The sequence below is a fragment of the Rhinopithecus roxellana genome, chromosome 10 (assembly GCF_007565055.1).
Source record: "Rhinopithecus roxellana isolate Shanxi Qingling chromosome 10, ASM756505v1, whole genome shotgun sequence".
NCBI classification, from domain to species: Eukaryota; Metazoa; Chordata; class Mammalia; order Primates; family Cercopithecidae; genus Rhinopithecus; species Rhinopithecus roxellana.
The window spans coordinates 118,164,861-118,184,726 of record NC_044558.1 but is presented as its reverse complement, the minus strand read 5'-3'; positions in this window follow the sequence as shown (position 1 = coordinate 118,184,726).

Below are 19,866 nucleotides of genomic sequence, written 5' to 3'. Positions count from 1 at the left end.
CACCCGTTTACACTTCTGTTTATAAGTATTACTTTTTCCAGTCAAAATGGCACCCATATTCATTTATATGAAATCTTTCCTTCTTAAATTATAATGTCATATTCATTTAACAAACATTTAATGAGTATGTACAATGTGCCTAGTGTTGTGTTGTAGGGTGTGAAAAACAAAAATAACAAGTAAAAGATGATGAATAATTTTATAAATGGTTCAAGCATTTAAATTGCTCACTAAGATCACTATGTAAGCCAATAATTCTCATTATGAAAAATGTTATCATAGAGTATAAAGTATTTTGGGATCCCAGACCGAAGATACCATTCGGGCCCTTCCCATTCTCTGTTATATACACTCCACACAGGCTTTTATCTTTACCCCTCCTCAAACTGTTCTTGTCAAAGTCAACAATGGCTCCCATGATACTCAATCTGGGTCATGTCTCAGTCCTTATCTTGCTCAATATGTTAGCAATATTTCCCACAGTTGTTAATTTCCTCCTTCTTGAGACACTTTGTTCACTTAGCCCCTGAGAGGTCACTCTCACTTCACTTCCTGTCTCACTAGTCACTCTTTATAAGTTTGTTGCTGTTGTTGTTAGCTCTTCTTCATCTTCCCACTCTCAAAACATTTGAGTGTCCCAGAGCTCAGTCCCTTATTTCTTTTCTCACTTCTCCCAAGTGATCCTCCAACCTCATTTCATGGCTTTAAGTACCATCTATTTCAGGTAACTCCCAACTATTTACCTCTACCCATGACATTGCTACTAAACTCCAAAGCACTTACTTAACTACCTACTTAACATTTCCACTGAGAGGTCCAACATAACATCATTAAAAAAAATCTTGATTACTTCCACTCATCTGTTTCTTCTATAGTCTTCACCATCTCAATAAAGGAAAACTACATTTTCCTACTTAATCAGGTAAAAAATGTTGGCTCCTCTTGCCATACTTCCTTCCAACTGTACTTTTCATCTCTGCCTTCAACATATATTCAGAATCTGACAACTCTTAGCCCCTCTACTCTGATCACCCTGGACATCATTTGTCATGTGGATAAGTACAATAGCCTCTTATTAGGTCTCTCTGCATTTACTCCTACCTTCCTAAAGTCTATTTCACATGGCTGCTAGGGTCATCCCAGTAAACAAGAAGGCAGATCATATCACTCTTCTTTCAGTGGTTTCTAGTCTCATTAAGAATAAAAATCAAAGTCTGTTCCACAGCCTGCAAGGACATACACAATTTTACCCGCATCTACCTCTTTGGTCTCAACTTTCATTTATTCCCTGGACTCCAACACGACTGGCCTCCTTTCTCTTCTTCCAGTATACCAAACACGTGCACTTGCTTTTCTCTCTGCCTGGAATATTTTCCCGACCTGTCATATCCACATAACTTGAACTCATGCTTTATATTTATCTTTACTCCCGTATGGCCTCTTCAAAGTGGCCTTTCCTAAGCACTATAAAATAACACCTCTTTCTCTTTACTGTGCCTTTTTTCTCCTCCTCCTCCTTCTTTGTGAAACAGGGTCTCTCTCTGTCACCCAGGCTGGAGTGCAGTCTCGTGATCACAGCTCACTGCAATCTCCGACTCCTGGGCTTAGGCCATCCTCCTACCTCAGCTCTTCAACTAGCTGGGACCACAGGCGCACACCACCATGCCCATCTAATTTTTCTATTAGGTTGGTTCAAAAGCAGTGGCGGTTTTTGCCATTACCTTTAATATTTTTAGTAGAGATAGGGTTTCTGCATGTTGCCCAGGTTAGTCACCAACTCCTGGGCTCAAGTGATCCACCCACCTTGGCCTCCCAAAGTGCTAAGATTACAGGCATGAGCCACTATGCCCAACCACTGTTTCTGTAAATAAAGTTTTATTGAAACATAGCCATGCTCATTTGTGCGTATATTGTCTATGAGTGCTTTTGTCTACAACAGCAGAGTTGAGTACGTATGACAGAGAATACATGAACTAGAGACCCAAAATATTTAGCATTTGGCTCTCTCTTTGTGGAGAAAAAATGTGTCAGTCTTTGGTCCAGAGGGTAGAATGCATGGCAAGGATAGGGAGAAGATGAAAGGGGAGATGAGGGCAAGCTGGAAGGGATTTATGTGAGTTTAGATTTCATATGTAGGTCTAGAGAGAATGAGGCAATGGGTGCTTTTAGGCAAGGAAGTTCCTGAAAGATACGGTCTATGTCTAATACAATTTGTGCATAAAAACTGCTGTCATATGTAAGCCAGTCCTTCTAGTGGCAGCTTTTGCAAGAATTCAAGCCTTAATGTCACTGCCATGTCTAGGATTAGCTCTTGAAACAGGAACCAAAAGATAGTGAAAATCCACTTACTTCCCCCCTGCCCCACGCTAGATGTTGGTTTGGAAATGATCTATCTCTTGTGGTGAGTCTGGCGCAGATTGATCCAATAGTGTCCATTATAGCCTCTAAATATCTGGCCTGGGCTGATCTCAAGAATCCCAGAAACATGGATTGGTTCCAAGGTCACCCAGAAACTTGTTAGTCTTGTTTTAAGAAGCTCCAGAAATTTGAAAAAACTCCAGAATCATCTATATATAGGACGACAAACAAAACTCAAGTGTTAGTGGTATGACATTATAGCCTCTAAATATCTGGCCTGGACTGATCTCAAGAGTCGCGGAAACATGAATTGGTTCTAAGGTCACCCAGAAACTTGTTGGTCTTGCTTTAAGAAGCTCCAGAAATTTGAAAAAACTCCGGAATCATTTCTACACAGAATGACAAACAAAACTTAAGTGTGAGTGGTATGACAACTCATCAGATCTTTTCCAAGTTCTCTAAACCATGTGGATCAGTTTAGACTTTGCCACTGGGTGAGGTCAAAAGATTGCTGATCCATCTTGCTTTCATTCAGATTGGATTTCACAATAAAGCAGCCTTTCCCCTGGTGTCTTTGGCTCTCAGGAGTTTGATTCCATCCAGACCCTAAGTAAAGGGCAGGAGAAAATTTTGAAAGAAATGTGTTCTGAATTTCACAGAACAAAGTGGAGCTCTGGGTTGTGGTTGAGCTCGGGAGAAGATGCCCTCGTCCCTCTTCCCTCTGAGAATGCAGTGGGGAGATATCTGGGCTGCTCCAGTGAAGCTGTGGCATTTGGGTTTGATCTGATCGATCTGAATGTGCCTACTCTGAATCCAGACGGGGTTTTGGCCTGATGTTTTTGCCCAAACCTCAAGTGTGTATAAGCAAGGGAAGCCAAGTTCCCACTTGTATCCTCTGACTCATTCTACTAGAAGTCCGTTGCCCTTGTAACAGTTCGTGTTGTTTATTGGCTTCTGCCTTAAAAAAATTTAAAATATAGTTGAACTGAAAATTGATAGGTTATCATTTGAAGGAGGAAGTGGAAAGTTCCAAAACAGACAACAAAAGAAGCAAAGCTTTGATTTTCATTGTGGCTGTTAGGACCCGCCCTTCCTCCTGAATTTTCAGTAGATCAGAGGGATTTTTTGTTTGTTTGTTCAATTTAATGCTTCAATTTTCAGGAAGCAGCCAGATGAAGCTTTTTAGGCATTATCTGCCTGGGACGTGATGAATTAATTGCAGGCCTCATTTTGTAGCAGTGGGTATCAATGGATGCGGTGCTAGCTCAGCCCTTTTGAAAGTATGTAGCAGACGGAGGTGGCTCCAATAATTACATTAAGACCATGGATACACACTTGCCTTAGGGATTTGGAGTTGTGCTTAATCAAATCTGGATTTGACATTTCACAGCCCACATCAAGGATTTCTACAAAGGAACAGCAGAGCATTGCCAGCTCTTGCTCTTCCTTAGCATCTCCTCCTGAGTAACTGAACAGTCCTTGTGCTAATCTTATTGATGCTTTGGCTGTATTTCTGCCCTGCTGCACAGCACACAGCTTCTGTAGACCATCTTTTCTTTCAGTCAGTGAAAAAGTGTTTATTACGTGCCCATCACGTGCCAGGGTCCTGGGTTAGGAGCTGGGGTAGGATAGATAGGGTGGTGAAAAAGGCTGGATTCTGAGCTCCTGCATTCGTAAAAAGTTACACCTAAGGCCAGAAGCAGTGGCTCATGCCTGTAATCCCAGCCTACGCAGGTGGATCTCTTGAGCCCAGGAGTTTGAGACCAGCCTGGGCAACATGGCAAAACCCTATCTCTACAAAAAAATACAATAATTAGCTGAGCATGGTGATATGTACGTGTAGTCCCAGCTACTCGGGAGGCTGTGGGGAGATCACTTGAGCTGTGATTATGCCACTGCACTCTAGCCTGGGTGACAGAGTGAGACCCTGTCTCAGTTTTTTTTTTTTTTTTTTTTTTTTTTTTTTAAGGTTACACATAGCAGGAGTTACAGAAGGCTAACCCGTGGCTCAAAAGCAATGAACTATTTTTCAGTTCATTACCTACCATGTGCCAGATAGAGGTAATACAAGGAAGAGTAATAGATGATGCCTGCCCTTGAGGAGTTTAAAGTTCAGTGGGGTGGTTTCCAAACTTTAGTAACCCCAGAGGTCCCAGGGATGCCTATTTAAAATGAGGACAAGGAACCCGGGAGGTGGAGGTTGCAGTGAGCTAAGATCGCACCATCGCACTCCAGCCTGGATGACGAGAGCCAAATTCCATCTCAAAAATTAAATAAATAAATAAATAAATATAAAAATAAAATAAAATGAGGACAAATAATTTGCATTTTGATAGGCAGGTATTTCTGAAGTAATTGTGCTTTGGATCGTATTTGGAGAAATACTAATAAAAATATAAGTAAAATAAACAGTTGCTTAAAATAGCCCCCGTCACAGTAAAGGTGCAAAGGTAGAAGAGCTCAGTTCTCCTTGGGTGGAGGCCATAGACGGCTTCCAAGATGAAGATCTAGATCAGATCTTGTAGAATGATGTACAGTTAAATAGGTAGACAATACCACAGGTAAAGCAGTCAAGGGAGAGAAAGAATTTCAGGCAGAGACGAGAGCAGGCACAAGACACCAAGGTGGAGAGAATATACCTATTTCGGTGCCCTGTGAATACAGAGCAGAAGTACAGGGGAGTTAGATGATTAAATCTGCATTTTAGATAGATCATTCAGATGGCAATGGGATATTTGGTAGGAGACAAACAGGATAGGGGGCAGGAAAAAGTTAGGAGTTTCTCTATTAGTGTTGTTAATGGTAAAAATAATAGGTTTGTTGTCAGGATAAATATGCAAAGTATTCATTGACTGTAAAGGCACCTGTGTATTGAGCTCCTACTGTGAGTTCAGTATTCAGGTGGGGAGAACCACGTGTGAATGGATAATTACAGAGTGATCATGACAATGATAGACATCCACACAGGGTATTTGTGTGGAAACCCAGCCACAGGAAGAGCTGGAATCACAGAGGAGCCAGGCTGCCAGCACCTTCACTTGGGAGGTCCACCACCGGCATTTCATCAGCCTGTTTCTGCACCTGCTTCTCACCTTTCTCCTCATTCACTGGCTTCCTCTGTCTTCTGTATCTCCCTCATACCTTCTTCCAACTCAAAATTTTTACTCCCTTAGAACTTCACTTTCCCATCATTCCTCCGGGCCATGATTCTGTCTCACAACATTCTTTTGCTTTAATTCCCACTCTATTGCCTCATCTTCTCAGTATTTACTATTTGGAATCCCAAGAGAAAGAGTCCAATGGGCCCATCCCATCTCGTCATGCCATGCTTTCTAATAGGTCACTGGCCAGTCCATGGGTTGCTGTGCATGTGGAAGGTGGCAATCCGTGGCATAATCATCTGTGGCTCAGTAGAAGGGGTTTATAGGGCACAAAACATGACTGCTGAGGGCTGCTCATGTTGCAAGGGACATAAGAATGTTATATTCCCTTAGGAGAATATGTACTTGTCATGCTTGGGAAAACAGACCAGTGTGATCATCGAGGTGACACTGAGCTGTGTAGGGTTAATTTTTTAATAAGACATATTTAAGTTTTGTGACGTGGCTGATCAGAAAGATAATGCAAATATTTCCAATTTGAATAACGAAGTGAATGAAGATACCATTAATCAGGAAATGACACACAAGAAGAAAAGTTTGTTGTGATCATGTGTTCAGTTGAAACATGATGACTTTGAAGTGTCTACAGGTTCTGCAGCTGGATGTAAAGACAACAGTGATTTTGCACAATTATCTGACCTCACATCTCTGCCCAGTTCCTCTATCCCTAAAGTCTCACCAAACCAGGTGAATTCCTTCTGGCATGCTCTGAAAAACCCTGTGTGGTATCTACTATTGTAATTATCACTTTGGAATTATTCATTCAGATGTACTTCTCCCCAACTAAATACTGAACTCACAGTAGAAGCTCAGTAAATGCTGGTCAGTTGTATCCTAGTTGTATACAGAAGCAGACCCAAATCAATGGCTCAAGTATGAGAAGTTTACTCTGGAGATAAAGATGACAGTACAGTAGGAAAGTGGGTTAGTGAGCACAGAAGGGAAGGCAGTCAGGAAAGAGTGGGCCGCTGCAGCTCAGTCTTACTGGGTAACCAATATTAACACACACTCCAGAGTTATCCCATTCAGTGGATATTTACATACCAGTTCCATCTCTCACTGCTTGAGGGCTTCTAGGGTAGGGTGGGAGGATGCTAATTCTCAGCGCTTTCAGCCGTTCCATGGAGCAGTCAAGCAACTTTGGGGCCAGAGAAAGGACTCAGGCAAAGAAATGCAGGTTCTGACACTTAGAAGCCCCACAGGCATGCACTCAAGTGGCAAGGACAAGGGGATGTGGCCAGGCATCAACAGCATCTATATAAGTTGAATGAATGAAAGAATGAGAACCCAGTATAGTGGAAAGCAGTATAATTTGGACCAATTGTGAATCCATGAAATCCCTCTGAATTGTTCTGCCCTAGGTGCAGAGCCTGCAAGTTACCCGGTGAAGTTACATGATCAGGAGAGGACAGAGGAGGACCTGATTCTCCATAAAATAGGTATTTGGATATTTATATGTATAAATTTTAAAATAGAGCTTACACTGAGATCCTGGCACCGTTCTTGAAACTCATTGTCCGCTTCACAGCTCTTTATTTCACCTGTAATCACTTTCTCCCTCCTGTTATAACCACCCTTTTAAAAAATACATGAATGGATACATAAAGTATTTCTTTTTAAAGATCTTTCTTTGAGAATTATGGAGACCCCAAGAGATGCTATACCAAAAATCAACTTACTGCCAGTGATCTAATTTGCTCACTGATTTTTGAGGAAAACCAGCATTCTTTGTGGAGAGGAATTGGTAATCATCCCGGAAACCTAGCTTCAGCTCCTGGAACTGATAATTATTTTTTAAGTTTCTTTGTGGACTCAGTCCTTCAGGAAAGGTTGATAAACTCCCTATACTGACAAGTAGAGTCTAGGGTGGCATGAATCTGAATCAAAAGTCAGCTTAGAATGCATGCGAAGCGGGTGAAGGTCATTACTGGGGTGCAGGGTTACCAACTGAGGCCAAGCAAAAGGAGAAAATTCAGGTAAAAGCCAAAGAAAATGTTTATGACAATTTTCTTTTTCCTTCTCCTTCTCCTCCTCTTCCTCCTCCTCCTTCTTCTATTTTTTTTTTTTTTTTCCAGAGACAGGGTCTTGCTTTGTCACCTAGGCTGGAGTACAGTGATGTAAAAATAGTTCACTGCAGCCTCCAACTCCTGGACGCAAAAAATTATTCTGCCTCAGCCCCTTGAGTAGCTGGGACTACAAGGAGCATGCCACCACACCTGGCTTTTTTTTTGTTGTTGTTGTTGTTGTTAGAGACAGGGTCTCACTATGTTGCCCAGGCTGGTCTCAGATTCCTGGGCTTCAGCCATCCTCCAGCCTTGGCCTTCCAAAGTGGTGAGATTACAGATGTGAGCCACTGTGCCCAGCCAATGGCAGTTTTTAAATCCAGCTTCTGTAATCCCTAGTGTGGGCATGAGAGAACTAATGAAAGGAAAGGATGGTAATCAAACACACATGACATACTGGGGCAAGTATAGGAGAATATCCGGAATCCATTAAAGCTGCCCCTTCGTTCTGGTGATGGCCCTGAACAAGGTCTTTTGCACATTAGTGATTCATTTGTTAGCAGGACTTTAAATTTGTTTATACAATGACAGTCACTGACAATTTGAAAAAAAGTATCCTTTTTCTAATGGAAAAGCCTATATGTGATGAATTAATGCCAAGTAATTGTTTTGTGAGCCACAGCTGGAAAGGACTACAAAGATATATAAATGCAGGCTCATTTCTCTAGTGAGACTTCATCAATTCAGAATGATTGGGAGAAAACAATTACCAGCATAATATGTGAACATTCGGAATTGGGGAACATTATAAAGCATTCATTTTTCTTTTCAAGTATAACTTGAAAACTCGGTCCCTGTGAGAATTAGACCCTTGAGGGCCTGCTTAAATAAATTATTGAGAGTAACTTGTAATTGACATATCAATTTCTTCCTATGTAAACAGTCTTTCCACATTTTGTAGTGTATTATTCTACCCAACTGTAATATTCTCCCAGCAAAAGTTTAAGGCATCATTCATTTCTTTGGCAAACTCATTGCCCCATGAAGGGAAAGATAAATTTAAAACTCTGCCTAACACCAACTGTTATAGATTGACAATCTGTCTTACTACCTAAAATTAAGAGGAGCATATTTTGTAAACCAAAATTCCTAAAAGACGGAGTAAGTGAGGATTTTCTGTGTTCATGATTACCTCTTTCCACAGGTCATTATCTGTGTCACCAAGACTTTAGGTCAGCTTTGAAATCAGATTTCAAAAGCCTTCAGTTCTGCAAACATCCAAAAGTCATGAAAAATTCCCATTAGCCCATTGGCAGTGTTCCTTGTAAACAGCAACTTCCATTCCTTCCCACACACAGAGCTAAGAAAACGGAGGAAGCTGCCGGCGGCAACTACACACCCTGAGTTCTCACCATACACACATATTCCCATGAAAAACAAGTAAGAATGGAGCTATCAGGAGAGGCAGACACAGAGATGTCTACTCATTCCCAGTGCTTCTTTGGCCCAGTTCTGATTTTTTTTTTTTTTTTTTTTGGTAGGCTAGCGTTGATTTTCAAGCATTGGAAGCAATTGGTGAGGGCTTTTGCTAATTAGCAGGGAGGCCAAGCATACCGCTCTTGGCTGCGCCGCAAGGAGGTGGTTGCCTGTGGTTTGAGATATTCTTTCCTCTCCACTGCAGCCTCTGGGATGGTGGGTCTTGTCTCTATGCAGCTGGAATGAAGGCAGAATGTATATCCAATCCTTTGGAAGCAGCATACATTCAGGTTCTCCTAAATTATCTCTAATAAACATCAAGGCGGGCCCCATTCCTGCGATGTGTGTCAGTTTGGGTAAATAAATGCATGTCCTTCAGGATTTCATAAATTTTGATCATAGCGCTTCCTGGGTTTGTCAAACCTAAAAGTTTTAATTATTCTTTTCTATTTTTACAGGGCTACCTCTTCATCCACTTCATCCATGTAGTGACCATTTCCTGTACTTTTCAGCTCTCTTTGATGAGTTAAAGTGAGAGGGCAATAGAGTATAATGGGTAACTTCAAGATCCTAGGAATATGCAAGTTCAGAGCTTGTTTCCTCATCATTAGAATCAGAATAACAACATGCTCTTTACTGGATTGTTGTAAGGATTAAATAAATTAACATGTGTAGCTATTAGAAGAGAACCTAGTCTATACAAGCATAAGCGTGATAATCTGAAAACACAAACATAACTAGATAGCTGAGTTTTTCTCCTCTTTATACAAACGTTTGGGAAACTGTAATCTATGTATTTGATAGAAATGTGATTCTAGAATCACATTTTCTGAATCTAGGTGCAGTTGATCCCATCTTCCAGGATGAGCTATAGTAACTTCACCGTCTAGCCTTAAAGTGGTAGCTGCTCTAACATGTTGACTTTGCACATCATATGTAAAGAACCACATTATAAATCTTACCGAAAACACATTCATTGTTTATTTAAGCCTGCTGTCATCCAGGTACTTCATTAGGCAGTGAAATTTCAAGAACAAACCAAAGTCTTCACCCTTAGAACCTTACAGTCCTGTTCATAGTAATGTACTATTTATTGCTGTGTAACAAATTACCCTAAAACTTAGCTACTTAAAACAACAAACATTTATCTCACACAGTTTCTGGGGGTCAAGAATCCAGGAGCAGTTTAGCTAGGTAATTCTAGCTCAGTGTTTCTCACAAAGTGGTACTCAAACAATTTACTGGAGCTACAGGATCAACTAGGCTGGAAAATTTTTTTTTCAAGCTTCCTCATCTGATTATTGGCAAGCCTCAATTTCTTGCTGGCTGTTGGAGGCAGGTCCCCATTCCTCACCATGTGAGCATCTCCACAGGCTGTTAGCGTGACCTCAAAACATGACAGCTGGCTTCCCCCAGAGAGAGTAATCTAAGAGAGAGAATGAATGAGAAAGCACCCAAGATGAAAACTGCAGTCTTTTATAGCTCAGTCTTGGAAATAACATCCCATCATTTCTACCATATGTCATTGGTCACACAGATCCTGGTAGCATGTAGGAGGTGGACACACAAGGGTATGAATACCAGCAGAGAGGGACCATTGGAGATTGACTACCACACCATGATTAAGCGTCATAATTTATTGTGAGTCATTGGTCAGAGGAGACAGATGGGTCAGAGACTCTGTTCTATGCTTTTTATTCCAAAACCTAGCCTCCCATCATCAAGAGGCTCCTCTAGTGCCCTTGATGCTCTCCACCTGATCCTCTGTATCTTGCCAGAATGTCAGGAGCAAGGGAAAAGCACAAGTATAGGGAATCGCACCATAGTTTCAAGGGGCTAGACTTGGATGGAGATTGTAAGCATTATTTTGCCCACGTTCCATTGGCCAGAAATCATCTAATTGCAGAGGAAGCTGAGCAATATGGTCTGTATGTGTCCCCAGATTAAAAAGGAATGAAATTTGGTGAATGCACAACACTCTGCCACACCCTGTAGCTGAAAAGAGGCTGTACATTTAAGCAGTTCAGATTTTTTTTTTTAAAGGATCCTGTTCAGTTTTAATACAACAAAAATATGATTGCTTGCCATTCTGCAACAAAGCAACTGATTGATTGCATATTTTCACTTTTTCAATACATTGTAAATGCAGCCCCTGTTAGGGGCCAGTAAGCAGGTGGTTGAGAGTAGTTCCTGAACCATTAAGTTTGCTGCTTTTTCAGGAATACTATTAAGATGCTGGCAGAAACAAGTCTTGCCTTGTTTCCCAAGTGGGGAAAGAAGAAAGTCTTTGTTCCCAAGCAAATGAAAATACAAATCACAAGACTAAAATTATGAATGCAAAACAATATATTAAAATGTGGCTTGTGTGTAGCATTTGCATGCATTTTAATATGCATCTGTTATTCCCTTTGCTAAATTCAGTAGGCTCTGAAAATATTAAACAATGGAGTACAATTAATGATTAGAGGAATTGTTTTGGAATGTATTTTAACCTATTTATGTTCCTATTGCCAAACCTCTTGCTCTTTAAAGGCTCTGAGATGTCCAGTGAGATCATTTTATTGGTCAGATCTCATATCACTGTAGCCTAAAAACAATTCACAAAAATATTTTTTATAAACTGACATGATAACACTCAAATGATTGTAACATGATTAAAACCAGTCCCAGGATAGAAAAATCAAATCCAAATTTGGAAGCTGGAAAAGGCTTTAGAGATCCTTTGGATTGGATATTCTCATCCCTCCTACTCATTCCAAAGTCTGGCTATATTTATTTCCAAAGAACCCATAAGAAGTTTAAGATCACTTTTTTTTTTTCCCCCCAGAAAACCCAATTTGCTGCGCCTTCTGCTCCAGTTATCTTTGCAGCTGAAGTTTTCAGAATTGGTTTTGCCCTTTTCTGGGTTTGTTTTCCTTGCTTTCTATTTGAGCAAACCCCCAAAAGGGAAATCACTTTTAGGGCAGTAGCAAAAATGAGCCAAATTTCAACCACACTCAGAATTCTTGCTCTCTGCCCATCAAGGCTTCTGGATCAGAGGAGAATATATTTCATGAGAACCCAGCTCGAAGCCATAAACTTGAAATACATCAAGCTCTTTGTTGTTAATTGGCGCTTACCTCACCTGAAGGCCTTTGCCAAGAAGAGCAGAGGGGTTTAATGGGGAAGGAAGAAAGGAAAAAGCCTGAAGTCCTGGAAAACACTCCAAGCCACATGTGATTTTAGCTGGGGGGGCTCTCCACTCCCCAGCATGCTGGCGCAACAAAGTGGCCTATGTGCTCTCTCAGCCCTGGGCTGTTTGTTTGGGGGGCAATGCGCAGACTGGGGTCTGAGTGATAACTGCTTCGTGTAATTACGAAGACAGCTTGAAAACTATGCTCCTCTTTGTTTCAGCCTCCAGATGACGGCTGTCTGACTGCTGTTTGTGCCAGTTTTATTTCAAAGCGCTTTTCTTTCCATATTTCAAAGGTCAGTGTGTTTACTGTGGCCAAAAAGAGCCTGTGTGTAAGAGAAAGAATCCATGTGGCTGAGTTGCTGGAGAACCAGAAGAGGAGTCAGGGAACTGGATTCGAATCCTAGCTCAGCTTCTAGGTAAGTCAGAGAACTAAATGAGTTGATCTCTTCTCCATTAGCATTGAAAGGGAGGAAGGGAGTAGTACTAGTGGGTTTATTTTAGATTAAAAAAAAAAAAAAAATGCCGCGCTTGGTGGCTCACGCCTGTAATCCCACCACTTTGGGAGGCCGAGGAGGGTGGATCACAAGGTCAGGAGATCGAGACCATCCTGGCCAACACGTTGAAACCCCGACTCTACTAAAATCGCAAAAAAAAAAAAAAAAAAAAAAAAAAAAAAAAAATTAACCGGGCGTGGTGCCGCGGCACCTGTAGTCCCAGCTCCTGGGAGGCTGAGGCAGGAGAATGGCGCGAACCCGGGAGGCGGAGCTTGTGGTGAGCTGAGATCCGCCACTGCACTCCAGCCTGGGTTCCGTCTCAAAAAAACAAAACAAAACAAAACATAAAACAAAAACAACCTACAAGTGTGGTTTTCGAAGAAGACATGTAGTTAATTCCAGTAAAGAAACACTATCAAACACTCAGCTGAGAAAATGTCCACTTCATCTCCTTGAGATGGAAATATTTTCTCCCTTAGAGAAAGCAGGCTTGATATTTTTGCCACCCTTTGAAATCTTGGGATTGTTTTTGGTGCAGGAATTTTAGCACTGGGAACTAATAGCAAACCCCAAACCCTTTCTCAGGACTCTCAGTTGGCTTTCTGACGCCATTACTTAGAAAAACAAGGCTGGTCAGAGTGAGTTACCTCTCCATATTTAAGACATTAGTGTTTCTATTATGAGTATTTGAAAACAGCATCAGATTTCAATGGTGTAAGCTCCATACCTATTTCTCTTTTTTTATTTTCTAAATTTTTAAAATTAAGTGGGGTCATTTGATCTCTTATCAGTTGGAGACTTTTTTTTGTTGCTAATTTTTTCCTTTAACTTTTTTTTTTTTCTTTCTCTTGAGACTGGGTCTGGCTCTGTCACTCAGGCTGGAGTGCAGTGGTGCCATCTTGGCTCTCTTCTGCCTCCACCTCCTGAGCTCAAGTCATCCTCCCACCTCAGCCTCCCAACCCACCACACCCAGCTAATTCTTGTATTAATATTTTTTGTTGAGATAGGGTTTCACCATGTTGCCCAAGCTGTCTCGACCCCCTGAGCTCAAGCAATATGCCCACCATGGTCTCCCAAAGGGCTGGGATTACAGGCGTGAGCCACTGTGCCCGGCCCATACCTGTTGCAGATGCTCTTCATGATTCATTTTCTTCTAATATGTGTTTTTCTCATCTATCTTGCTCAATTTTTACAGAATGAGCTCCTGGGAAAAGGAGGTAAAAAAGTTTTTGAAGTGGTAGAGAGCCTGTGTTCTGAAGCTACATTTGCCTAGGTTCAGATCTTAATACTGCCACTTTGCTATGTGACCTTGGATAATTTGCTTAACTTCTCTGTGCCTCATAGTTTTCTTGTCTACTAATATAAGTACTTACTTTAGGGTGTTGTGAGGACTAACTGGATTAACACATGTGAAACACATGGAACAGTGTCTGGGACTTCATAAACATTAAAATATTGAGCTAATTATGAAAAACACTCCTTTCTGAAATGAATTCTGCACTGGGAAAATTCTTCTCTTTTGTGCTACCATTTCTCTTCTTGAATCGATCCACCTACATCTGCAGAAGTGAAAAAGTAAATTTGCAAATACCAAGGGAACAGTGCCTGTGTTGTAAAAGAAAGGAGAAAGTAAAACAGAAAAAAAGGACAAAGGAAATATCTTAAATGTTATTCTCCAATTACTGTGAATTTTCAGCCTCCTACGAAATAACAATATTTTCTGCCTTGAGTTTGCACAAGACAAAAAGAATTTTCACTCTTTGACCAGAAAAAAAGCATGATCATCCTTGGCTGTGACTCCAGAAGGAATGGAGGAAAGCACAGGAAGGGGAACTAAAGTGTATTGAAGACTTTGTCTACACCCTGCATTTGAATTCATGAGTTGAATATCATTGATTTTATAATCAAATCAAACTTTGATTTTATAATCAAAGAATCAAAGAAAAAAAAGGTTCAGGGAAGTGAAGAGACTTTTCAAGGTTGAGCCAGTCAGTGGCATGGCTGGATTTAAGCCCACTTCTACATGATGCCAAGGCCCCTCATTTTGCCTCCTTCTTACATCCTGTCCTTAGGAGGAACCTGGCTAAGATGGAGTTCTGAGAGGCTCCTGGGAGTGTGGGCTGAACCTAGACTCAAAGTAATCCATTACTACACATGCAGTATTATAGGCAAGATGCTCTTGTATTTGTTCTAAGTCATTTGTATGCCTGTTCAAATGAGAGACTCGTAGGAATCTTTGTTTTGAATCATGTAATTTTAGGCATCAAGGAGAGGATGACTTTCAGAAAGGTCATTTCCATTCACTGCTAAAGTTAGAATAGTTAAGTTATACCCACTTTAAAGATGCCTTTTAGCTCTCACTTAAAAAATTATATGTTATCCAAAGTAACTTATGAATAAGGTACTGCCTCAATTTCTTATTGCTGCTATATAAATTAGTTCAGACTTAGTGGCTTAAAACAACACAGATTTATTACGTAAAATTTATGGTTCTGGAGGTCAGAAATCCAGAATGGATCTCCCTGGACTGAAAGTAAGATGTCATCAGGGCTGCATTTTTCCTCTAGGCTTTAGGGGAGAATCTATTTTCTTGACTTTCCTAGCATCTAGAGGCTGCTTGCATTGCTGGGCTCATGGCCTCTTCCCATCTTCAAAGTCAGCAATGGCCAGTCAAGGTTTTCTCACATTATAACATTCTGATATTGACTCTTCTGCCTCCCTCTTCTACATTTAAGGAACCCTTGTGATTCCACCCAGAAAATCCACATTAATTTTATTTTAGGTCAGCTGATTAGCACGCTTAATTCCATCTGCAACTTTAATTCTCCTTTGGCGTGTAATATAATATATCCACAGATTATGGATATGGAAATCCTTGAGGGGCCATTACCCTGCCAACCACAGGTACCTACGTGATGTTGTCAACAGGATGCATTCTTAGTATTTGAGCTCTGCCACATTCTAGTGGCCTAACGTGGACAAATTACTTAACCTCTCTGTGCCTCAGTTTCCTCACATGGGGATAATAGCAATATTTATGGGGTTGTTATGAAGATTAAATGAATGAATACTTTTAGGACACTGCTGGACACTTAAGTCCTAGCTCTTATTATTATCTTTGTGATTGTTTTGAAGATGATGTGGACAACCAGGATATAATTTATGTAATTTATGCAGCTAGTTGATACATTGATCTCAAGATAAATTGTTTTGCTATGTGCCAGAGGCAGTTGCTATCTGTGACTTCTCCTTGTCTCCTCTTTCCTTCTATTGGCCAGCAATCTGAAGGCCACTCCCTCTGAGAACTTCTGCCATTGATTCAGCCACTGGAGTGGCCCAGAGAGGACAACAGTCTAAAAGCATGCAAACATGCATCAGAGATGTTATGCTAACAGAAATAACAGTAGCAGTGACATAGGCATTGTCTTTTGATTCATTTGGGAGTTTCAGTCTGAAGAAATGTTGAGGTCAGTATCAGACTAACTTAATGTCAATCCTCTGGTTCAAAGCTTCAACACAGAAATGCTAACATTGTCTCCTCTCTACTACAGGCAGCGTAAGCTTTAGATTGTCAACAAATTGGCTAGAGTTCAAATCCAGGCTCCAGCTATTGATAAATTTGTGTCCTGGTGTAGATTAACGTGGGCAAGCCCTTAAGTATAAGAGAACAAAACATTCCCATAGAGATTTCTTTTTTTTTTTTTTTTTTTGGAGATGGAGTCTCACTCTATCTCCCAGGCTGGAGTGCAATGCCACGATCTCAGCTCACTGCAGCCTCTGCCTCCCGGGTTCAAGCAATTCTCCTGCCTCAGCCTTCTTAGTAGCTGGGATTACAGGCGCACATCACCATGCTTGGCTGAATTCTGTACTTTTAGTAGAGATGGGGGTTTCACCATATTGGCCACGATCTCGAACTCCTGACCTTAGGTGATCCACCCTCCTCAGCCTCCTAAAGTGCTGAGATTACAGGAGTGAGCCACCGCACCTGGCCAAGAGTATTTTTATATGAAGAAGTCCTCTTCTGTCAATGTGAGGGGAGTTAACTCAGGTGGGTTATGAGTCAGTGCCATGTCTAGTCTTACAAACCATTCTTTTCTTTAGGGTAAAGCCCATAGGGGTTAAACTTCAGGTTTTTTGTTTGTTTGTTTGTTTGTTTGTTTTTTTAATTCAGCTGACGGATTCAAAATGCTCCTTGTGAAGTTTTGGGGCTCACCTCAATTGCGACCCGGGTAAGCTGCAGGTTTGATAGACTACTAAAGTTTGGCCAAACCCTATGTAAGCCAGAACTGAGCCCAAACTCTAAGTAAGCTGCAGGGATTCTGCTGTCCCGTCTTTACCCTCCCATAGTCTGATGAAAAGCTCTTCAGATTCAGTCTGAGTCCATTTTCCTCATCTCTAGTTGCGGAACTTCTTCATGGAGATAAAAAGAACTTGGGCACATGAATTCCATCTTGGTCATGACCTTGACACCACCCCTACTCCCTTCTTCACTGCCTTGGAGCAAATGTGGGCCATGTGGATAAGAACCTCATAAAGAAGCCCTACTTATTTTCCACATCCCTAATTATTTCATTGAATCAACCAGGTTTTCTAAACCTGTTTGTGTGTATTTAGGCATACGGTGTAAGTAATTTGTGAGCATTTACCGAGAAGTCTTATCCAAATTCCTTTTAAGAAAGATGCCAGGACCTCATTCTCAATTCTGTTACTGAAACTGTGATTTTTCCCATTTTAGAGTTGAGATGCTAAAGCTACACAGGAATACGAATTTCACTTTCAATAAAATCACTGGCTGGTAAAACCCAAATTAAAACAGAGCATTGGAAATCAAGCTGCCTTTTTCTATTAGAATTAACAAGAGCTGTTTCATTTTCTAAATCAAAAGTTTTGGACTCTGAAATCCTATTTGTAGAGAATACTAGGCGTTATGAAAAATGCAGATAGTTGTCATGGGCTGGTCTGTTTTCCTGTGGTTGCCAGGATGCTGTAAGGGCAGGTACACATAATACATTAACATTTTAATCAAAGAGTAAAGAACAAGGAGAACACATGAAATGCTCCAAAGCATTTAGGAAACATAATGCCTCCTCTTGAGACTCAGCAGTGACTTCACTGTTAGAAAAAAAAGCTGTTTGTATAATGCACCCCTGTTTTAACTAACCTTTCCTACCTGTATTTCCCTTCTGTCTGTAATTCCCCATCTTAAAATAACTATAACAATAATAATAATGATAACAATAAAAACTTTGTTGGGCTTGGTACCCCCTTTAGTTCCTCTAAAAAGAGGACATTCTTAGCGTGGGCTCCGTACAAAACTTTATATGTACGTTTCTAGTGGTATTTTTCTGAGAATTAGGTCCAAAGCTTTCATAAACATGCAAAGAATTTATAACCTCCGGTAGAAATTAAACAAGCCAACAAAACAAATGTGGAGTATATGGCATCCTCTTAGTTCATCTTTTTTTACTAGCATTTTGTTTCAGCTGGGCTTTGAACAAAGCTAATGAATAGTCAACTCAAGGGTTATATTGACCCTTGAATTGTAATGATCAATTATGTAATTGTAATATAATGTAATTGTAATTGTAATGGTGCTGCCCATTACTTTGTAAAGCAATAGAATCATTCAGATATCCTACTATCCAATTCAATTCAAAACCATTTTCCTCCTTAAAACCATTTGCTGTCCACCATTTCCAAGATTTCTGTCATGACTTTGCCATTCTCTCAGGCAATCTCCCTCCTTAGTTTGTTGTAGAGTCTTTCTTGACCTTTCTGTCTCCTATTTAATTAGCTGACAATTTTCTTAGTGGAACTTCAGAAGTCTCTTACATACAGTTTTTTCTTTTAGTTGTTAAAACAAAAAGAAAAACTACACTGATGGTTTTTACCACTGGATCACCATTAGGATCACATGAAGAGCTTTTTGTACTGAAGCTTAGACCCTAGACCCAGACAGTTTCGTATAACTGTTCTGGGATAAAGCCTGGACGTCAATTAAAAAAAGAAAAAAATCTCCTGAGGCGGCAGCCAGTGCCGAGGGTCACTTGCCTACCCTACCTTATTCAACTACGTTTTTGCTATGGAAACCTCTAGTTGGCGATCTTGTATCCAATCTTCTTACTCTCCACTTTATTCCATATGACTTTCCCCTCCCTTAGATTAAGCTCAGCATCTTCATGTCCCCATAATTTCCATTGGTTAAGAAACTCCATTGCCTTCCATTGTAGTAGACTTTAAATTGTTCTGTGGGGCTTTAAGAGTTTCCCAGAATCCCATTGGAAACTTTGACTGGAGGAGGATGAGGAGATAGTCCTCTCAATCATCTCTTCCTTAGTTTTACAACTAGGGCCCTCAAAAATAAAGTGAAATGAGTTTCTTAAAGACCAATAGTAAAGTTAGATTAGAACTCAAATCCCCTTACCCTTGGCCTCTTTTTCTAATTCAGAAAGCTACCTGTCCCAGAGCTATACTAGTTGATGAAGATTGGTGCTGGGCCTTTGCCATTTTTTTCTATTTGCTAGCTCTATCCTGCAGTCTTGGCTTTCTTGCCTGGAACATCTTTGGCAGGTATATCTGTGTCTTCAGGAAAATCAGATGTGACTGAAAGATTTTTCTTGTTCAATTTGTCATGACTTGTTGACGGTGGCCCTGGGAACTGTGGGACCAGTAGCACTAGAGCTTTGATGCCATGCCTGTCAACCTAATAACATTGTGTTTAAGCACAGCGTGTTCCACTTTAGCCCCAAGGTCTGTCTATAACCCTATGTATTAAACAGTTAACTCTAGGACAAGCTCTGTGGGTTGTCCAAATAGCAGCTTATCTGTGATTCACGGAGAACCAAATATCCGACCTGCCCCAAAATATCATACCTACTCACCCTGCATGTTACCTATTCAGGTTTGTGGCTTCTCCTGGTAATAAGGTAATCTTTATTTTTAAAATGAACATGGACTATCTCAAAAGCATAACATTAACTTGTCAGTATTCATTAATACCTTCAAACAAGTTTGATTGATATTTTTTTCTCATCTGGTTCAGAGCAAAAGTCCTCAGGGTACAGAACCGGCATGGGTGAAAGTTGATTGATGAGGGTAGGTGTGAAGGGGAGCACAGAAAATAATTTTGAGCTTGGATGCAGTGTTACAGGAGGAACTTGGACACTCACAGGAGACAGCAAAATGGAGAGAGAATGCCA